At 32.3% G+C, this 22,722-nt stretch overlaps 1 long non-coding RNA gene across 2 annotated transcripts in view; it reads left to right on the top strand.

The window, feature by feature from the left end:
• Positions 1-19,459, top strand: part of LOC140687741 (uncharacterized) — a 44,320-nt gene extending 24,861 nt beyond the window's left edge. The window contains exons 6-8 of one of the 2 annotated variants that reach the window (XR_012062260.1): positions 10,517-10,555; positions 16,304-16,424; positions 19,383-19,459. This is a non-coding gene — a long non-coding RNA (uncharacterized lncRNA). Of the gene's footprint in view, positions 1-10,516; positions 10,556-16,303; positions 16,926-19,382 lie in introns of those variants that run through there. The other variant, XR_012062259.1, reaches the window with a different exon arrangement.
• Positions 19,460-22,722: the final 3,263 nt, after the last annotated feature.

Here is a 22,722-nt window from a genome sequence, read left to right as displayed (position 1 = left end):
AAAACTGAAGGGAAGCTTTTAAATTATTGCAAATTCCCAATAGTTTCACTGTTATAAACCTTTGTCCACTAAAAATCTCTATTGCTTTCTTCCACAATCTGACGTGGTTGCATTATCTAATTCACACAGTGGTTGGGACAGGCCCTCCTCACACCCCACATCCATTTTTCCTGCATCAGTTCTTGAGATGTGGCAGTAGCATTATTTTATTTTATTACTCAAGAATAATATAATAGCTTGCATTCCTAGAAAGCTAATTTTTATTTCAAAATTAAAATATTTTCTTTTTATTTTAAGTGTTACTAATATATAAATGCATCTTTTGGAAAACATAAAGAAAATAATATATATGTGTATATGTTTCATAAGTAACATATGCGCACCTCTTCCACCAAAATTCTAGTAATAAGCTAGAAGTCTTCTAATACTTCCATACTGAAGTCATGCAATTCAGTCTTCTAATCATGTGAGAACAAAAACTTACTCCATGAACTCAACTTGCAGATCTGTAAGAAGGCCTGTGTATGGATTAAGAAAAATTAGGCCTTGTCTCATTCTGTGTAGATGATTGAAATTCTGTGTAGATGATTGAATAATGTATTTTGTATAACTCAAAGCATTGTTACAGTCACTGGTATTTAGTTTGTTCGTAGGATTCCCAAACACAAATCTCATTCATAGTCTACTGACATCTTTTTAAATAATGGAAAAAATTAACATGCAGAAAATGCATTTAGTGAAATGAAACTGTTATTTCTGGCAGATACTTAAACTCTAAGCCCCACTGTAATCCTCTGGTGGCATAAAATGAAGAAAGTGGAAAACTAAGTTAGATTAATTGTAATGAGCATAACTAACATTTATTGAGTGTTACAGACACTATACTTGGACATTTTACATCTTATTTAATCTTTACAGCAACTGCAAGAAGTGTTACTGTCACCAGTTTACAGGTAAAGAAAATAAGCATAGAGAGATTTATAGACTTGGACAAGGTCATTTTGCTAACAGGAAATAAATGCAAAGTTCTAATTCAGGTAGTCAGATAGAGAATGCATAGAAATGGTTTAAGTGATTTCCAATACCTAAAAAGAGTTAGCAGTTTCCTTTATTTATTTATTTATTTTTCCTGTGCCAGTCCGTATCACTATTGGAATCCTCTGTATTTTACTCCTCTGATGGCAGGAAAAGTCCCAGGTAACTCAGGGTAACAGCAAATCAAAAGGCATTTACACCAATAAAAGATAGTTGGTTCTCATTCTGCCATTACTCTTTTACCAAGTCTTGGTGTCCAAATAGTATCTTTGCATATGACATGTTCTTTCATGCATTCTTTTTATGTGGATATAGAGTTAGAAAAGGAAAATGCTAGATAATGGGCTGGGACAGTAAAGATGGGGTGACTTAAGCTGTTCCAAGTGACCAATAGCTGTTAAATATGTTATGCATTTATTAATTTATTGAGTCAATACAAATTTATTGAATTTCAACTAGGAATTGAAGTCTGGGGTAGATACTGTGGCACATAAATAAGAAATATGTAGTTGAAATAATTGAGCAAAAATACAAGGAATTGTGCTACACCGTGGGACCCAACACATCAACTTTATCACACAATCCTTTTTTGAGATATTAATATATATATATATGCATATATATGTAAACAAATTTAAATTCTCATTCCCCAAAATATCAGAAACATTGGTAAGTATTATTATTATTATTATTATTAATATTATTATTAATTTTTAAACTATGTATTTGATCATGGAAAGTAGGTATGGCCTACTTACTCTAATTTCAATAAAACATCTTACAGAGTCTTTCTCACATCAATTAAGAGATTATTTCCATGAATCCAGTTTTAAAAACTAAATTAGGGCAATCTGGTGTATGAATTTGGTTACAGAGCTTTTTGGCTCTCTCCACAGACATATTGTATTGCAGTCTTCCCAAAATATTCCATTTGAATAACTAAGAAAATAGTAAGTAGGATCTGGGAGGAATTCAATATAGTTTACTGGATTTTTCTTACAAGAGTGACTCAATATTAAGCCTGACTGCAAAGAAGAAAACTAGAAGTGGTTAGAGGAACACCATATCTCAGCATTGTGTGATCTTTAAAATTTCTATTCAACAGATAGACCTGAAGCAGCTGTTTTCTTCTACATTTCCTGGATTCTTGCCCTGCTTTTTCCTAGCTTAGTATATGGTCAATGTCCGAGGAAAACCTCTGTGTAACATAAAGGCCTGTAAACTTGAATAATTTTTTTTAGCTATTTTAGTGGAGTGATAGATTTAAGCTTATAGTCAATGTTATTTACATTTAACATAAAATTGAATTCTATTTGTAAAATACATTAAAAGAGGAATATTGTAATGTTTACAATAAAATAAAATAATTTGAATTTCAGATAAAATAGAATTTTTAAGAATATGTTAGAAGTAAAAAGGTGTATACAATTTATGAAAAATAATGAAGTATGTATTAATGATGTTCTTAATTAAAATTTATTGAAGTTAGTATTATCATTTTATCTCAATAATTCATTTTAAATATTGAAATAGTTATGATTTTGACTTTATAATAAATATAACATTACTTATATTTGATATAAAAATTATCTCTGTATTAATGACTAACTCTTAGCTAAGATTTCTTATCTCATGGGAATATGTGTAATAAAAACTGGGTCATTGGTGTTGAAGAATCCTTCAAGTTGCTCTGTGACAATACAAGGGAAAAGAATTGTTGAGTAAAATAAAACATTAGATGGGAAGCTTAGGTTTATATCTCACTCTCAGAAAGGCATATTTCAATAACTTCTTTAGTTTAAAATATACAAAGTAAAATTTGCCTGTACAGATTTTTCTTTTGTTTCTGTAAGAATGACAATATTAAGAAGAATGAAAAGAGAGAGGTATAAATGTTTCTTGAGGCTTACAGTATATTGATATTTCTTTTGTATTTTTGAATTCTCTTATATTCTTAATGCAGCAAGACAGTGTATTCTACTAAAATATTTGTGAAGAATTAAAAACATCACATAAAACATTATAAAATGTATTTGTTTTGATTGATTTCTGTTGCATTATCCACTTTTTTTTTTTTTTTAGTCTGGCTAGGTTTAAAAAAAATCTTATTATTAAGTTGGGAAGAATCTCTACTTTCCAAAGTGGATTAACTTCAAGGAGTTTGCACAGGAGTGTGTCCAAAATTTACAATGTGATGTAAAACTAAAACATTTTAATTTTAGTATTTTATAATTTAGTATACTTTGTGGTACCCCAAAGCATTACCTAAACCTTAATAGAGAATAAGTCTTTACGATTCGCTTCAATTGAATGCTTCTAAGCAGGTGAAAATGAGGAATCATTATATGCACTAGTGGAAGGAAGCATACTTTTAAGCTGCAGTTTTGTTTGTCACCTTACTCATGACAGCTATAACAAATAAAGAAACTGAGGATGAATTCATAGGGATAATTAAGCAGTGTTGATCTTAGGACAGTTTTCTTTTCAATGAAACACTGATTGCATTGTTCATAACAAAACTATCTCTGCATGACAGAACTAATTACTGACCATCTGAACTTACTTAGCCAAACGAAAAAAGCAATTAAAAACACCGTCATCACTGAATCTACCATAGAACAGCTGGTTATATTGATAAGCAATCCCGCAAGCTAAAGCTACTTTAGAACACAATGGAACATAATCTGTTTTCTCAGTAGTAATTAGAGAGCAATAAGAGAATATGAGATTACTGTTGAGAAATTGTAGTTGTGATGCAAACCACTTTTAAAATACATTTTTCCTCCTGAATTGACATAATAGGCAAAAAATTTGATGTTCTTCAAGATATTTTATTTTCCCATGGGGTTTACAGATCATATTGTAGGATTTTTCAATAATTAGTCATCTGTTTAAAACAGGATAAATTTTTATGACATTGCAATTCGATTTACCAGAGCAAGTAAAGACAGTCTTTACATAGGAATCATTGTGACACTTAAGAAACTGGAAGAGAAGTTACATGTTGTTGGGATTCAAACTTAGTTTTTGCAGAGGCAGAGAGACCAGTAAGATCTCTTTAAATTCATTAACAAAATTGTCTTTTGATGCAGTTCCTTTGGGTAAAATATTTTTATTCATCACCCAATGAAATAAATTCAACAAAATGTATATAGTACTTCTGTTTGTCAGGAATTTTGCTAAGTTTTATTGTCACAGTCAAGCAGGACACTCCTTTTCTCTCTCTGTTTTTGGCTACTAAGTATTTGATCCTTTGCCTTTATTAGTAAAAGTACTTTTTTTTTTTTCTGGACTTGCTTAAAACAAAAGTAATGTTAGATTTACTCTTCAATAAAGGGATGCTAAAACAGTGAAAATGTGTTAGAGAATATATTTCATTCTCCTGTAACTTCAGCATCATCTCTTTGCCAAGAACTATACATCTATTGACAGTCTTGTATGTGTCAATCACAGAGGAGTGAATAAAGGAGTCTAGAAATTGGTATTCTTATGGTGATGTGACAAAGACTTACAATGCCTGACTCTTGGCAGCTTCAACTACTCCTTCATTTGGGTGGGTTTTATGATTTCAGCTGAACTTCAGGTCCCTCAAAAAGGATCAGCCTTTGTGGGCAGCATAAGCATGAGATAAAAGCTCTTTCGGTTGCTAGCAAGCCAAGATAGGTTAGTGAGATCAGCTTTTGGCTAAACTTCAGTCAGATAGTCTACATCACTGATTGGCATCATAAGCTGATAAAAGGAGCATGGTTTCATGTTGCCAAGGAACAGAGCATTTAGGGGAGAAACACATGCCTACGCTTTAATCTGTTCCCCAAGACATTTTCCCAATATCTCTTTGGAATGAAAACCAGGGCCATTTTCCTTACAAATTCAGGGTAATTGTGTCAACCAGGGAAATTAGATGAAAATGCTAAGGTTTTTTTAGGATTTGAAATCAGCTCTTGTGGGTTGCTTTAGTTTCCACCCTCTTATTGTCTAATAATATTTCTCTTTTACTGTGTATCCTAAGATATTACATTGGTATTTAATTTTACCTATAGTATTTGAGTTTTATTATAAATGCTATCATTAAGTCATTGTTTCCCTACTTAATGCTTGTTTTCTTAACTATAAAAATTTGTTTTAACCCTAAATGTTCAAAAAAGCATTAAAATTATAAAGTAGAGTGATGGATACTATATTTTAAAATATATAATGAACACATAAGGGTTGAAATAGAATTTATTGTATAAATTATAAATAGCAAATAATAGAACTTGATTATTCAATCCTAATGTAATTAAGACTTTTGAGGGAATTTTAGCTGATTTATATGTACATTTACATTTGGCTCTGTGTTTTTTACCTAACAATTTCTGAATGCCTTATGTATTTTAATCATTCTTTATAAGACTCTTGGATGTTATACATTATTACTTCCACATCATGGAGTATTAAATGTAAGTCTTAGGAGTGAGAAAGATTTAAGTGTCAAAATGTCGGACAGCCAAATGTATTATTTAGTAGACTATTCTTGATTCTGTAATGAAATTTTTCTTTTTTTCCTGAAGTACTTTGGTAAATGCAGTCATTTAGACTTTTAAAATTTCTATTTAGATGTTTTAAATTTTTAGATTTATAGATGAAATATCATTATATTAGTTTATTCCTTTCACTATTTGGCATTTATATCATAGTTTTTCGTTAGTAAAATGCTCATGTGTGTGTCTGTATCCAGTGTATACTCCCTCTCTCCTATATTTTCCCAGTGAATGGTGTAAATTTCTATTTTGCCTCCATTGTCACCCTTTGCCTACTTACTCTCCCTACTATTTTCCTGTGTTGCCCTGTCTTTTACTTACATGTATGTATGCATATTACATGTCTGAACCTATGAAATACTCTTAAGAATTCAAAACAGACATTTGGGAATTAAAGCTAATGAGCCATCCAAAAGCAACAGTAGAAAAAGTAGTGAGTTGCCTATGGTTTTACATCAAACTTGTAAACTTATGAGGAAAAGTGTTTCAGACTTTTGATTTCTAGTCCAGTATATAAGGAGCTTGGAAATCATCACTCCCATCCATACAACAACAACAACAACAACAACAACAACAATAATAATAATAATAAAAAGCTAAACAAAAATAAAAATTCTTAGATCTATCAGGGAATTGAGGTTGCAGGGCAAACTGCTGGCCCCCAAAATTAGAAAGATACGCAGATACAGAAAATCACATCTTAGGCAGGTAGAATCCCATGAGCAGAAACCTTGGTGGTAACCTGCATCACAGTAGGAAAGTCTAGATGGTAATTGACAAAATGCTGGAGATACAGTGTGGACAAGTTTGCGAGTTCAAAACTCTGGAGTGACCCAGTCCTCACAGACTGCACACTTTTGTTAGTTTTACCTCCTGGAACTGAACTAGATTCTGACACTGAAAATGGGAGAAAAATCTTGTACTTCTGGCAAAGGGAGAAAAATAGTGGATATTTTGAAAAAGCTCCAGATTATTCTATTCTTCTAACAAGCCCTGCCTTCAAAATAAACTATTTCATTGTTGGTTAACCAGCTTGGCTTTTTACCGGAGTCTAATTGAATGGAGAGAAGGGAAATACTCAGCTCTAGCCCCTGTAGGGTTGTTTTGTTTATTTATTTCTTTTTGTCTCACCTAAGTTGAAGAAAACAGAAGCAAAAACAAAAACTGAAGGGCACTGTGAAGTTTACCGTTTAGAAGCCCTAATCATAGGACTACAGGACTCTTCCTACCCATGCACACAGCTTACACCACATTGGCAGGGCTCTTGTATAAAACAAGGGACTACAACAGGGGAGACGGAAATAAGACATAAGAGGAAATTTTAGCCGGTAAATACAGCTTCTCTTCAGAAACCATGCAGACATGAAAAGAGGGGACTGAAATGTTTAAAGTGTTGAATAGAAAAAAAAAAAAAGCCTCATCAACCTAGAATTCTGTATCTAGTAAAATTAACTTTTGAAAGTGAAGGGGAAATGAAAACTTTCAAAGAGAAGCAAAAATTGAAGAAAATTGTCACGAGTAGATCTGTCTTGTAAGAAATATTAAAATATTCAGAAAGAATGATATAGGTCAGAAACTCAAATCTACATAAAGAAGAGAAAAAATTAGAGAAGGAGTAAATGAAGGTAAAATAAAATATTTTATTTTTCTTTATTCTTAATTGATCTGCACAGATTGAACTTTCCTAAAAATAATAATACCAACAATTATTAGGTGATTGTAGCTTATGGATACGTGAAGTGAATGGTAACAGTGTTATAAAGGTTAGGAAAGAAGAATTGGTATTACTATGTTAATATGGTGTTTGCATTACCTATGAAGTAATATAGTCTTAATTGAAATAGGACTTGAATTAGTGATAAATGTATACTACAAACTTAGGGCAACCACCAAAAGAAGTAGTTAAAAATTTGATATGCTAAGAGAAGAGGAAAAAAATAGAATCATATAAAATGCTCAATTAAAACCAAAGCAGAAATAGAGTAGAAGACATTAATTAATTAATTAAAAGATACTAAAGACAAGGGCAATGAATAGAAAACAGTAACAAATATGGTAGACATTAATCAAACTGTATCCATAACCACTTTAAATAATCTAAATATACCACTTGAAAGAAACCATCAGAGTGGAAATTTTAAAAAAAGGACCAGTATATGACACTGTAAAAAAAGCAAAACTATGGAGACAGTAAGATCAGTGGTTGACAAGGGAACTGGGGAGAGGTGGGGATGATTAGATGGAGAAATGATGTCTTGAGAGCAAACTATTCTGTATGATACTATAATGGTGAATATGTGTTATTATACATTTAATAAGACCCATCTAATGTACAATGCAAAGAGTGTACCCTAATATAAACTATGGACTTTCATTAATAATCATGTATTAATATTGTCTCATCAATTGTAATGAATTAACACAGCAATGCAAAACGTTAATAATAGGGGAGACTGGGAGAGGAAAAGAAAAAATATATGGGAACTCTGTATTTTCCACGTATTTTTCTGTAAAGCCAAAACTGCTTTAAAAAAAAAAAAGGAAAAAGATCATTTTAAAACTTTTTACCTAATTTTTTTTTTTTTTTTGCAATTGAATAGTCTAAGGGATGTAAAACTTTTTTTTTCTCTTTAAATTCCCCACTCTCACTGTCCCTTATCTGAGCGTTTGCTTTCTGAGATCTGGGCTTTCTTGAGTCAAGTGATTGCTTACAACATTCTTGTTGGGAGGACAGCTCTGTCCGTTGAGGTGAAGTCGTGTAAACCGCCTCTGGAATACAGAAAGCGAAATTCAGATCTTTGAACTGAAGAGAGGGAATGCTTTACTGAGAGAAGAGAGCTGTCTTCAAGAGTTAGAAAGTCACCCGTACTTGAAAGAATTAGAGCATACTTAAAAATCCACGGCATTTCCACTTTTCTAGACCACCACGCTCATCAGTGTGGAAAGTTGTTGAGAACACATCAATCAAAGACCACAGTTTGGGGGCATTTTAAAAACAAGCCCAAATAGCCATCCCTTGGTTATTAATCTTTAAGCACTTGATATAATTTGTTATGTTTTACTTTCAATAGTGATATAATATTCTTGTGAATCTTTATAGGACTTTCTTTTTCTTTCTTTCTCATATCTCCCTGCATTAAGAAATGGAAAGAGTGATCAGAAATTTAATTATTTTACCTGATAATACATCCTACATAAAGAGTGCTTGAGTTTTCTTTCAACAACTTTCTCTTCTGCTTCAGACACTTCATATATGTGACTTGCGGTCACATATAAAACAATTAATGGCACCCTGGCCTTTGGGCGGTATTGTACTTAGGTATCTAATAAATGTGAACGTCTTCTAAATTGCTGATATTTTTCATACTTTTCTCTTTTTAAACAGTGAAATATTTAACTTGAAAATTGCCAATGAACAGATCACTCTGAACTGTTGTTTTTCTAAAGAAAAATCACGTTGATTTATGATCAGCTTATGATATCTGAGTATAAACGAAAGGTTATTGATGCAGCTCAAACCTTAATCCTTCAGGCAGGTTTTCTGATTAACACCTACCTACTCTGATGTCTCCCCTTTCTGATCTCCATAGCAATCACCATCTTCCTAATGCCTCAGCATTTGGTTAATTTCTATTTTGTACCTATATTGCTATCAATAATTGTTTTTGAATTTTAAAATAATTTTTTGTCCAAATTTTATGTCCTCAAGCAGATTGTTACTATTGAAATGAAAATTCTATATACCTCTTGTGACATGTAAGAATGTTGTTAAAGCCCCTTGATGTTTAGAAAACCCATTAAATTTAGGTCCTGTTTCACTGAACTTCAATTACCAGCTTCTCCATGTTTTAACTGTGTGTTCTTAGGAAAGTAACTTAACTGTTCTTTGCCTCAATATCCACATATGTCCAATAACAACATAGATACCAAATTAACCTTTGTCTTGTGAGAACTAAATCAGATGAAATATGCAAAGTGATTGACTCATAGTATGCACTCAAAAATTCTTGTTTTTCTTTAGCAAAAATTTAGTTTTTTCTATTCTAATAAATGCTGTATTTTAACTGGTGTGTTGAATTTTAATATTATTGTATTGAACATAGTTGCAAAGGTGAGATTTATATTGTAGAACTTTGTTTATTTGTTTGTTTTGCTCTTTTAAAACAAGGAAATGAAATTAGGAAGTAATTTTAAAGTTACCTAGTTTAAAAAATTTACTTAAAGCAGAAATTTCTATAACCTTTCGAAAAACCTCAAACTAAAGTCTCTAAGTGACTTCTTTTACAACTAGGAAACCTTGGCTTTTCAAAACATCCCACCCTGCTCTTTGATGACTCTAATTGTTTGAATGTTCTTTTTCATTTTGAACTAAGAAAGACTTTTTCTCCCTTTACCTTCAAATAGTAGCATAGTATTCTGCTTTCTTAAGCCACATAAAATAAGTCTATGTCCAATTGTAAATGATAGCCTTCTGTGAAACTGCAAGAGAAATGTATCAAACATCTGTGGATAAAGATACTTAACTAGATAAGAATATCTCTAGTTCTGCTGCCATTGACCCATATCTCTTCAGCTTAAATCCTAAATAATTTGAGTCTGTGAAATGAATTACCAAAGGTAAACATATCTCAAATACATTATGAAAAAAATGCTTTCTCACATTAGGTAAATATCTGTAGCATCACCATATTATTCTAGCTAATAGCACTATCACAAATTAAAATGAGGTTAGCTTGGGCTGACTTATTTTTGGAGTATACAAATTGAATTTTAATAATATTTTCCATTCATTGTTATTTCTTAATGGTATTTCAAAGACCTTTGACAACAGTTCTGAGATTACATTGTAAATTTGTTGCAAAATAATACGTGGAGAATTCCATCTAAACAACTGAAGATGATTACCTTGAGGCATCATTCATCTTAAATATTCTTTTTTTTCCTCTTTTTTTCCACTTCAGTTTATATTACTCAGTTCCAGTTCAAAGACTGTTTGCCAGGTGAGAGTTGAGTCATTTTCCTGGTGTTTTTGGAGGGAAGATGGAAAAAATTCATTTTGATATAAACACAATTCTAATTGAGCTAACAGTTCCTTTCCCCTATTAGAGTATAGACATTTGGATGGCTCTGAAAGAGGATCAAAAATGGAAACTTTTATTTGCCAAACCAACAGAAAGAAAGGATGAATAATATTGATTTACAGGCAAAATTATAAAATTTTCAAAAATTGTATAGAGCAACAAGAATTAGTTTTAGTATCTTCTGACTTTAGAAGTTTTGTATATACAGATTGATACTTTTATGTATTTATAATTTATGTTATTGTTTTTCTCTTTAGTTTAACACTGAATTTTAACATCTAGAGTGACAAGGATGTTGACTCATACTTAATATATTCAACAGGGTCAACTAGAATGGATACACTTTTAAAAATGTCTTTATTTTGTATTTGTTTTTATATTGAAGTAACATTACTTAATATGCACTGGCCAATTGTTAAAACTTTTGCTTATATTGTTTACTAATTTTTTTGTTCCAGATGTATATTTAAAAATTTAATTTTAATATCTGTTTTCTTGCTCTGCTTCAAACAGGGCACAATTACTGCTTCATAGGTAATATGAGATAGAATTAAAATAATTATAAAATGGATTTCTTTCTCTCTGCTCCATCTCTCAATTACCAGTGTCTACTAGACTTCACGTTAAGTCCTATCAATCAGACCCCTGATATCTGATAAAACGTAGATTTTTGCATTGCTGGTGCTCAATAGAAGGTTATTACATTGAAATAATATTTAATGTAGTTATTTAGTAGGTACTTCAGCTATTGAAAATTTTGATTGTTTTATTTTATAATGCTCTTTATGAATAAATGGAAAGTAGGCAACTTTATTCAACTCAGCAATATTTGTTGAATGTTTACTCTGGGACTGCAGTAGGCATTACTTGGGATATTTAACTCAATACATTTGTACCTTCTTGCCTCGAAGATTTCTGTTCAATATCCAGGAAAATTATGTTGGCCAAAGGTTTCTTGTTGGGTTTTTATAGCTGTTTCATGAAAAAAGAGCACTCACTGACTTCTTTAAATGGAACTTCCTTTTTTCCTTTGCCTAAGACCATTTAACTTGCCCCAGACCCTACCAATTCTATAAAGGGCATCTTTCATGTCATTCTCTCATCCTCTGGTACCCTCCTATTCTCCGGTAACTAGGTTAGTGTCTCTTGTTATATATTTTCATAGCACTCCCTACTCATTGTGATTTCCATAGTTTTGTTTGTTTGTTTAATGTTTATCTTGCCTATTGGAGTGTATGTTACCAGAAGGCAGGACCCATTTTCATTTACTTCCATATCTCCAGTGACTAGTGAATGTCTTACTCAATGATAATGGTTAAATAAATAAGGAGGAGGGATTGGTTAAGACTCATAGATAATACTATTTTTGTGAATTCTTTATTTGGAGAAAATTGAAAGTTAAAGAAAAGCTGTACTGCATCCTTTTACTAGATTCAACATATTATTAATACTCACCATGTTTGCTTTTCTCTCTCCCTCACCCCTCCTTTCCATATCTCCAATAAACAAGGACACCCTTCTACCAAACCACAATATGATAATTTCCCCAGTGAACTTAACACTGATAATATAGAGTTATCTTTCTAGATCCATATTCAGATTTACCCCAGTTGTTCCTGTAATCCTTGATCCAATCAGGTATCATAGATATTTTAAGTTCTCAAGCTACATTTATTTTAAGTATTATTACTTAGTATAATAATTTTACTTGGTTTTTGTTTTTTTGAAACGTAACACTCAGCTTACTTTTACTTTCAAAAAACATGGCTTACTTAAAACTTTTGAACTATTTTAGGTTTTCTGGTATACAAATTATCAAATGAATGAGTGCCCTGAGGGCAAAATTTACATGTCTTTATTTATCCTGCATGAGTAGGAGTATTTTAAATCTAGGCTCTTAAAAAGCCATTGCCAATGGTATAGTATGTCAATATTAAAATGTGATTTCAAAAAACAGGACTCTCAATGCTGAACATTTACATAGTTCTGAGGAACAGATTAGAAAATTTTTCAGTCTTTAATTTTTCTCCTTGAATTACCTTCTTCATGAATTTATGTTTACCCACAGAGCCCTAAAGAAAATGAAAAAAAAAACCCTGCCAGAAAAACATATAATATTAAAAATTATTACTTTTTAATGTTTTATTTTCAATACCATGGAGCTTTCTGAGAGAAATCAGTGTTAGAGAAGAGATATAGCAGGGACTGCAAAGAACTTATGCTTTTTAAACTCAGCACCATCTTTTTAAAAGCTACGAGAATAAACATTGTTGCACTGAAGAAGAGTCTGTAAGAAGTGTGAATAGATGTTTCAGTCTAGGCCCATTTCACTTTCACTGTGAACAGTTGGGTATTATTGAACAGGCTTTGCCCTTTACTAGTAAATCCTGCAGCTAATCTTATTAAGAACCAGTGGAAGCAGAAGTTACATAGAAATCAGAAGTCTCCTCTGCAGTAGAATGTTCAGAGAGGTTCTCTGTCTCTCTCTCTCTCTCTTTTTTTTTTTTAAATGCTTTTTCTGTGTTTGTTTATGGAAGTTATCTTATTGAATTAATTAAATTTTGAACATTTTCCAGTATAATCAGGTGGGTTTCACACTGCAGTCCCTCCTTATGAACACATTCAAACGTAGACCAATTTGTCTGGATCATTCTTTTAGATAATAGTAAGGCACTTGTTTGAAGAATATAGACTATTTCTTTAAAATGATTTCTCTTTACCTGTTAAATAAGTCTGATAGAGGAGGAATGACTATGTAGATTCTCAATAAGCTTTAAAGTCCCCTAAAGTATAATATCTAAAGGATGTGACCATTGTGGTTTTGTCACCAAGTAATTTATGCCAAGTTACTAATGGTTGGAAGATAACAGATCGTAGACTGTTGTTTTGTTTGGGAGCAAATTATGTGCAGAAACTGAGATTGCCTTTGCCAATAGTTTATTTCACACAAATAGCTTCACTGTGAGATTTATTATAATTTCACAAGCCAGTAGTATATAGGGTAATGTCTCTTAAGCCAATAAAAATTAACATACTCACAACAATAGATTAGTCATACTGTTGTTTCAGGCAATGGGAGATGACAGAAATAAAGTTCAAATTTAGTCTGAGCTGTACCTTTTCTACAAGTTTTGGTTTCTTGGGAGAAATGGCTTTGCCAACTGGGTGATGCCTTTCAGTTGCCAGTGTAGAAGTAAAAGTTCCTTGTTGCTACAACATGGTGCTGGAGAATGATGGTGCCAGTGTTGGTGACCAGGCTAGGATTCTCCAAGGGTCTTCAGGGATCTGTACGTGGTTTGTGCCACTGTCTACGAGGAATACCTTGCTCAGGCAGGAATAGTTAGATGTCCCTTCTCTTCCTGAGGCTGGTGCACAGTTTAACACCACTGCCAACCAAGAGTAGCCTGGTCATGGCAGAAGCACGTACCTTGAAATCTCTGGAGTTCCCCTGACTGAAACTCTCAGATACTCTTCAAAAACTCTCAGTATTATCAGCATCTAAATATCCCCTTGCCATAGTTGCTTCTCCACATATTCTTACTGATAAGGTTCCGGGGTTCCCTTAGCAGCTGAACTACAAGTCCTTATTAAGGACAACAAATAAGATGATGACATCCTGACACAACTTGCTTCATTTTATATCAAAACAACTGTACCTCTAAAAATAACATTTTGTCTTTATCATAAACAAGTGGAATATAATAACTTTACTTGTTATTAACAAGTGGATTTGAAATAGTGTCAAACCAAAACAACAACTGTATTCTGTTTATGACTCTGACACTGGTCATTCTTGTAACTTGGACCCACCCATTAATCACTGACATTTTACAAGCCTTGGTTATATGCTAAGGATAGACTAGGATGACTTGGTAAAATGTAAAGGATTATATTATATTGGATTATATCAAATTCTTCTTTTGCTTATGACCTTTCAAAGTTTCTCCTTTGCATTCAGAATAGAATAAAATGATCATAAAACAGCTCCCAGGGCCCTTTGTGATATGACCCCATTTACATGTCAAAACTTGTCTGGATCTACTACACCCCTCTAGCTGCTGTCACTTCTGTGTTTCAACTTCTGCACTTCTCCAAAGCTTTTCCTTAAATACTGCATTCTCACTGAGGGCTAGCTATGCAGGCATCCTTCTTTAAACTTATAGTTGTTGCCATCTGCTCTGTTTTGCCCCAGAGCGTGCATTGTATCTGTGATACATAAGCAAGAGTAGAGTAAGACAAAGATGGTGACTGAAGTAGTTAATTAACTTGATGATCATTTCTACTATCTTATTTTTGAATACATCACACATAGTGGGAAAAGTTGGAAAATCGGTGATTTGATCATCATCAAAAGGATAACAATTTGAGAAAGAAATATTGATAAAGAGATAGATTGGCAAGTTGAATATGGTGTAGAAAAATTATATAATTACCAATAAATTCAATTCAATTACTGTTTAACATTGGAATGGTAACTGGATTTATGTATTGTTCTCGCATAATGCAGATGCATATCACTAAAAAGGTACTTAGAGTAACTGGAGGAAAACACTTCTCAATAAATTGTACATGATGTCTTAAAACAGGAAGTCTCACTCAGCATTTGGATAAACTGCTCACCTAACTTAAAATAGTTATTCATATCTGAAAGTTCTAATAATTCCCTTGGTAAACTAGATAATAAGTCTGCCTACAGATAAATTATTTAAATGACAGCTATGAAAATAAAATTGGGCTATTAGGAAACATGTTTTGTTGATATTGTAGATTGGTCCTTAGGGGTGGTTAAGAAAAAAGGATGAATATAATAGTAGGCATTATCATTAAAATAACTAAAGTTAAAGTTAAAGGTATAGTTTTACCTAATTTAGAAATATAGCTTATTTGTCCCTAAAATGTGCTATACAGTGTAGTAGAAACTAAAATATGCCTAAAATTATTTAAATTTTGGGAGGTAAAATCTACTTTCTGCTATTACTTTGCAAGGAGGAAGATTAACTATGATGAATTTATAATACCATGAGAATTACTGTTCTAAGGGAAAAGGTACAGGATTAAAAAGTTAAACTACACTTAGTGGCAAAATCCAGAAATTCTGGAAAAATTGAGCAGTCTATATATATCATTAAGGATGAGTGAAAAAATGCTTCTTCATTAATTTCTGAATTTCTACAACATTTGAATAGAAGGTCCATTAATACCGATTAGGAGGACCATTTTGGGGACTCTGTGTGTCTGCTTGTGTGAATGGGAATTTGGAGGGAGAGAATTCAACAGTGAGGTAGGACTATTGTAAAAGGTCTACCATTTATATTGCAAGCATACCTCATGTTGAACCTACAAATGGAGTCTAACAATATCATAAATATCTCAAGAAGTATTATAATTTGCTAAATGACTAAAGAAGAAAGGACCTCCCAGAATATTTTCAAAATTCAGGTTTCTACTTTGAGTGCTCCCCAGTTTATTAAATATGAAAACTGTCATGGTTCTTCCCTATTTTGTGAACTTAAAATCAATATATATTCTGAATTATTTAGTTTTAAGTAACAACTTTGGTGTTTTTATTATGCTTACAATAATATATTCATGTACACACATTTTCTGTGAAATATTTCTTCTTTGAGTGCCTTGGGTACTTATATTTACCTTTTTTTTTTATCACAGCCTTCTTGTTATAACTTCATATCACCTGCCAAAAAGTCCTGACCTCAAGCATTGAATCTCAAAGACCACACTCCATCTGGTTCATAACAAAAATTCAGTTAAGGTTTAGTTAAAGCAGACAGTAAGTACAAGAAACTATCTACATTTCTCTATATGGAGACAACATATTCATATTTTGCCTTAACAGGCTTCTTTGACTTCCTCAAATTGACCTTCTCAACCTCAGGCAAACCACTCTCTTCCACGTAAGTCCTCTGAGCACATCTTTGCCTTGGTGTTCAGGTTCAATTGCCCTAAAAAGAGAAAATATTTACCCTACATTAAATCCTTGTTTCCATCTTCATTTCCTTCCTCAAAATGGAATTCTTTGAAATGATTTATAGTAGGAATACCAGTTGCTTCATGAAAAATTGAATCTCCTAATGAAAATTTTAGAATTTTCTTATGGCTCAAAATAGGTCAATTTATATCACGTGTAGTTTAACGATAATCTAATCTCTCCAGTTTGAGCTGAGACACTCCCAATTTGAGATTACTATTAGTACCTGAAGGTTCATCCTACAATCTTCTATTTCAATTCACTTCCCTTGAGCAGCTATTCAAATAAAAAATATGTACATCCTGAAGTATACACAATTATTTTAGAGCCATAGGAAAAACTAAATACATGGATGTAAGAGAAATCTTCCCTTTTTACCGCATTGCTACACAAAGACTCAGAGATGTCGCCACTACTCAAGTAAAAAGAATTAATAATGTGATCGAACTGTGATGTAACTTCATCTAAATCTCTATTGATTACTTACCATTTCAAATAAGAAAAAAATGTTTATTTTTGTGGGAATAATGACCTTATTTGCAATTTCTATAAAAGAAAAAAAAAGGAAAAAAATAATCTGTCCTCAAAACACACTCTTGTAGGATTAGAGGGAAAAAAGAGGCGTTAGCTGTGATTTTTGTTAAAATTTCAAAAATCTTAAGGCACACTTGTAGATTCTTATGTTCATGGTGTTATTACTGAGATTTCTAAAATATATCTTCTCCAAATATTCTTTATTTTTTATAGGCCATGTTGTTTATTTGGCTCATAATTTATAATTATATCAAGATAATCTCTAATTTCATATATGTGTGTGTTTATTAATGAAGAAAAATTTATATCTAAGAATTCAAATTTGAATTTCCATCAATAAAAGAGATTAACATTTTATTGTATACTCTACTTTTTTCTGTAATATATGAATTTGTTTCTGTAAGCATAAGCATATAATCACATTAGACAGCTTATAATTTTGTATTTATTACTTAACAAATGATGAAAAATTTTAGTAATAGATCATAAACAATTTACTATGTATATTAGGTGCAATTTTGAATATTGTACAGAATTTTATAATTTTGATTTTGTTCATTATTAGTTGCTGTTATGAATTACTATAGTACATAAGCCTTTTATAAATTCTCATAATTTCCACTGGTTAAGTTACTTAAAGAGGGTTGACTGGATTAAAAAGTACACAAAGAATTAAAGTTTCAGCTCCTTTAACACTCTGTACAGTTACAGCTTCATCAGCAGCACATGGCAGTGCCTATTTCCCCATAAGTATTTTACATGGAGAATTATATGGTTGTATTTGGTTATGTTACCATGATTAGAAAAAAGATAAGCTGTCACATTTCAGCTTAAGTGTGGAATCTTATGCTAATTTTATGTGAAGTTAGGTCAATTCAGTGAAGAAACTGATTGAGTAAAGCTGTGTTTCCACCCCTTTCTCAACCTTTTTTTCCTACCATCAGTCCTCTCCTGCCCCTGCACATGTGTGTATGCACACACACACACACACACACACACTCATATATGAAAGAAGTATGCTGCATTCTACTAGATAATTCACTTGAAAATGGTTGTACTGGAAATGGGTAAACCTACGTCTGACAAAATTGGAAAACTTCCTGATAATTTATCTAGGAAGAGTGAGTTATATATTCTTTAGTTTGTTTTCTATTTCTGTTTAAAACATGATTATTAAAGGTTTCTATTAAGCCTTTTCATACTTGTGCAGTGCTCTATAATTCATCTTATTGTTTATTCTTTACCACATTTGAAGTCTAGCTTTTAACTCTAGCTTTATACTGAAGTTCCGTCAGTAACACCAAAAACAAAAAATGGCTACACTCAGATTCCTCAGAGATTTAAATATACGTATGTATACCTCGTATCATTAATATTATGTTGTATGTAAGTTTTTAGATGATGGTTAAAATCCCCACAGGTCCGAAAGATATCCTTCAATAAGCTTGTGAAAAGGTAACAAAACAATAGAACAAAAGCAACACTGAATATTAAAACTAGAAGAGAAACTTGAATATCTGCCAGTATTGCTTTTTTTATTTTGAAAAGGAAGGAAAAAGGTACTAAGAAGTTAATTATACTGACCTATAAAACCAGGGAGAAACTAACCCTTACATATATTTCTTCTAACTTGAGTCTAAATACCCTTACTATATACTGCATACAATGTACTAGTTTATAGAAAAAAATTAGCATGTATAGTATTAAAGTCTAAACCCATGTATATCTCTACATAGGAGCAATAAATAAATCTAGGTAGCATTTTAAAGATTGTGTTTAAAAAAACAAAAGTTAAATAATAATCTCAAAAAATCTCATTTTTAAAGACCTCCATTTGGCTTGAAAATATAACGATGTTCTCATGTTTTTAAAATCATATCACATATTTAAATTTTGCTGCCATAAAGATAAACATTCCATTGCCTAGAGAATTATATTAATTACCAAGTTTCAATTGATCATATGCTAATACATTTTAATGCTGTAAGGAAAGCCACTTGATCCTGAATATTTTCAGCTGAGTTTTCTGTCTTAGCTTTCCTCCTCTAATGCCTAATAAGAGGGTATTTGTTATTAGGAAATAAGGAATCTGGGAAAGATTTGTTAAGAATGGAAGTGTCATGCTCAGAATCATTTTCTATCTTCTGCTTCTATCAGTTTTTGATTTTATTCTAAGTATCCTAGGGTAACTTTCTTTTCCTGCGTTCTCTGCTTAATAACAAATAGGCAAAAGCCAGATGGGAATGAGAAATATGAGTCCTGGGTATAAATGCTGCCTTAACCCAAAATCAAATGGATCTCTTTGGAAGAATCATTTACCAAATCAGGACTTGAATCTCATCTAGATGTAAGTTACAGTCATAGACAAGCTGATTATTATATAGGAAATAGGCTAATGGTTTTAAATGATTAATATTTGAATCCACTATTATCTTTTTGAGAACAAGTCCTTTGACCCAGTTGGCCAGAGGCATTCATCTTTCTGGAGAGTGTGGCAGACTAGGATTTATTACAGAATGAATTTTTTAAAAGTTACATTCAGTTTTTGATATATATAATTAATGCAACAAGACTATAGATGTGAGGAGAATCATATAATTTGGAAGATTTTTTTTCCCAAGTTATCTTAGCTCTCTTATCTCCTCCAAACTGGAAGACTCTTGCCCACAGAGATGATACCCTTTATATTCATGACATTGAGGCCTTGAGGCTGTGTTACTGTATAGAATGGAAAGTTTTAACAAGAGCAAAAAAAAAAATTATTTAAGCATTTATCTTTTCCTTCCCTTGAGAAATAGTGCAAAGAAAGAAAAATATAAACAATTAGAAATAATTATCCAATACCACATGGGGAATATAGCCAATACTTTGTAATAACTGTAAATGGAGTGTAACCTTTAAAATTGTATCAAAAAAGAAATAATTATCCATTTTCTCTTTTAAGGCATTTGTTTGGTAAGAAGGATATGTATTATATACTGACGGTAAGAGAATGAGCAGAAGGAAACGTAACATCTTCTTTAATGTTCAGGTGGTAAACAGTAAACTCTTGGGTCTTTTCTGAATGAAGCTGAAATGTAGCAAAAATGATTTGGTAAAATTCCTTGGACCCGAGGTTAATTTCCCCAAGTTACCTTCAGTTTTCATGAGGTATAGATGCTGAATTACTAGGCAGTTACCTTTCATAGGACCTTTTGTCAGGGAATATTACCTTACAAAGCAGGGAGAAGACTGCCCAGCAGGAATAGACGGAGCATTAGGAAGATGCTCTCCAGCCTGAGTCGGGGGGACTGAAATGGAACCAGAGGAAGTCACTGGACTCTGTCTGAGCCATGAGTCATGTCTGCTACAGAGCTCAGCCATGTCTATGGCAGCTAAGATGGCAAGTGCATGAAAGGAATCGAGATTAGTTTAGTCATAGGTCACAGTAAAAGTCTCCACTGCTGCTTTCTCCCAGAGAAGATGAGAGGAGGCAAGCTGCCCATTTTAAATTCACACCAAATTTAGCAAGAAATATGGCATTGTTTATCTGAACCTAGGTTACAGCCCTTTCCACTGTGCTTCAGTTAATTATAAGAACCTAGATTATCTCAAAATGTTTGTTTTACTTTAAATGTCTAATAAATATTTTATGTAAATTTGTTAGGGTTGAAATGAAGTATTAGGTATAACTCTTGTTCTTATCAGTTTACAGGTTATTTAGGAAAAAGCTAAAGGCAAAAGTAAAATATCCATAAGCATCATAATCAATGAAAACTTGAGATAGTAAAGTGTAATTGTTTAACATGAAACACAAAAATGGGTTTTAATATTTTAATATAGAAATACTTTATTAACATTTGAAATTACTATATAAGACATTTTGGGGAGAATAGTCTTAAGATACATCTTGATATATTTGTTCATTTACGTAACCAAATACTATATAATAGAAAAATCTGTTTTGCCATGAGGATACAGAAGTAAATAAAACAAAAGTCTGATCCTCAAGAAGCTTACAGTATAAATTTAAGAAATAATAAATATAATAAATAAGACAAATACAAAATAGGAGGATTAGTTTGTTTGAGGAGACTTCATTACAGAAAAATGTTGTAAGCTAAATAGTAATAGATAAGTCTGGAAGTTTGGGAGACTAATAATGAATACTAGGACAAAAGAGAGTTTTTGAATGGCAACATTGTGAGAAATTAAACTGCAAATATTGATGATGGCCACATTTTGCAATGTGTTGATTATCATGCTCTGTAGCTTGGATTTTGTATGATAGGTAGAGTGGAACTGCTGAAAATTTCCAATCATGGGAGTGTCATTTAAAGTTTTTCTTTTAGAAGTAAAATCCATCAAGGCCAACAGAGTGGAAATAGAAGCCTGTGCAAATGACTGGAGTCCTGTGACTCAGCTGAAGTTGCATAGCAGTACACACGTTAGGTAAAGATCTTTGGGTGCTTAGCATTATCAGGAGGCCCTTAAAAAAGTTGCTACAGAAGAGGAACTTGCTCTGTTTGACCCCAGTTCTTGCAGAGGTGCTTGCAGTTTGGGCAGATGAGTAAAAATAAGGTAGATAAGGAACCTCACTGGTCCCCTATTTATTCACTCATTTTATTCACTTACTCATTTATAAATATACTCACACAATCCTTTTTGAGTACCTTTAATGCACCAGGAATATAGTCCATGGTAAGTATACATGACTAATAAAGCATGATGCCTTGTACTAGAGGCATAGAACAGACACAGTTTTTGTTGTTGTTGTTGTTGTTGTTTTTAAGTGGGATAAAGAAAAAGGAGAAGGATGTGTGGAAGCAAGGGAGGCAGAGAAAAGACGTGATTCACTGTGCCTGTGGAAGGGAAAGGAGAACAAGAATCTTCTCTCCTAGGAATTCAGATTAAACTGAGTCTTTAAAAAATACTTTTTCAAAAAGTAGCAAAAGTGAAGGGATAAAAAGAACCCCTGGGGGAAAGAGATCAGGTAGGTAGGGAACCAAGGGGTTAGGAGAGGACATAACAGGTGAAAGGAACCATGAAGACAGAGCTTTGTAGGTTTATATCCCAGGTGTGAGAAGATAACAGGTTTGTCTAGGATAGTTGTTGAGGGAATGGAAAAGATAGCCTTTCCAAGAAAGCACTGATAACACGTGATGATTGACTCCTACCTAAACACATTGAAGTAAAACTTATGGCATACCTATCTAAGTGAAGGCCTTCAGCCTACACTTGAAGTACAAAGACTGAATCATGGAAGAGGGATCGGGCGTAGAGATTTAAATGTGAAAGGCAGTCATGCATGGAAAGAACAAAAGAAAGAACATTTTTCTTTTATGTTTAGAATTAAGTATTTTTAAACTCTTTCGTTCCTTCTACAGTCAAAAGAACGGAAATAAAATTATGTGAAACTCCTAACTAGACTTGACAATGAAATAAATGACCTGTATCTCATTCGATATTGTTATATTTTCTTTTACTATTTTTAATCAGAAAAAAATATGATTATTACTATTTTTTCTAATTCTACCACCAGGTCTGTTTAAATTATGCTGTTCTCTTTTAGATTATAAATTTATCC

This window comes from Vicugna pacos, chromosome 2 (genome assembly GCF_048564905.1).
Source record: "Vicugna pacos chromosome 2, VicPac4, whole genome shotgun sequence".
NCBI lineage: Eukaryota > Metazoa > Chordata > Mammalia > Artiodactyla > Camelidae > Vicugna > Vicugna pacos.
Note: the sequence above shows the minus strand (reverse complement) of the source record. Positions and strands in the feature narration are given on the sequence as shown.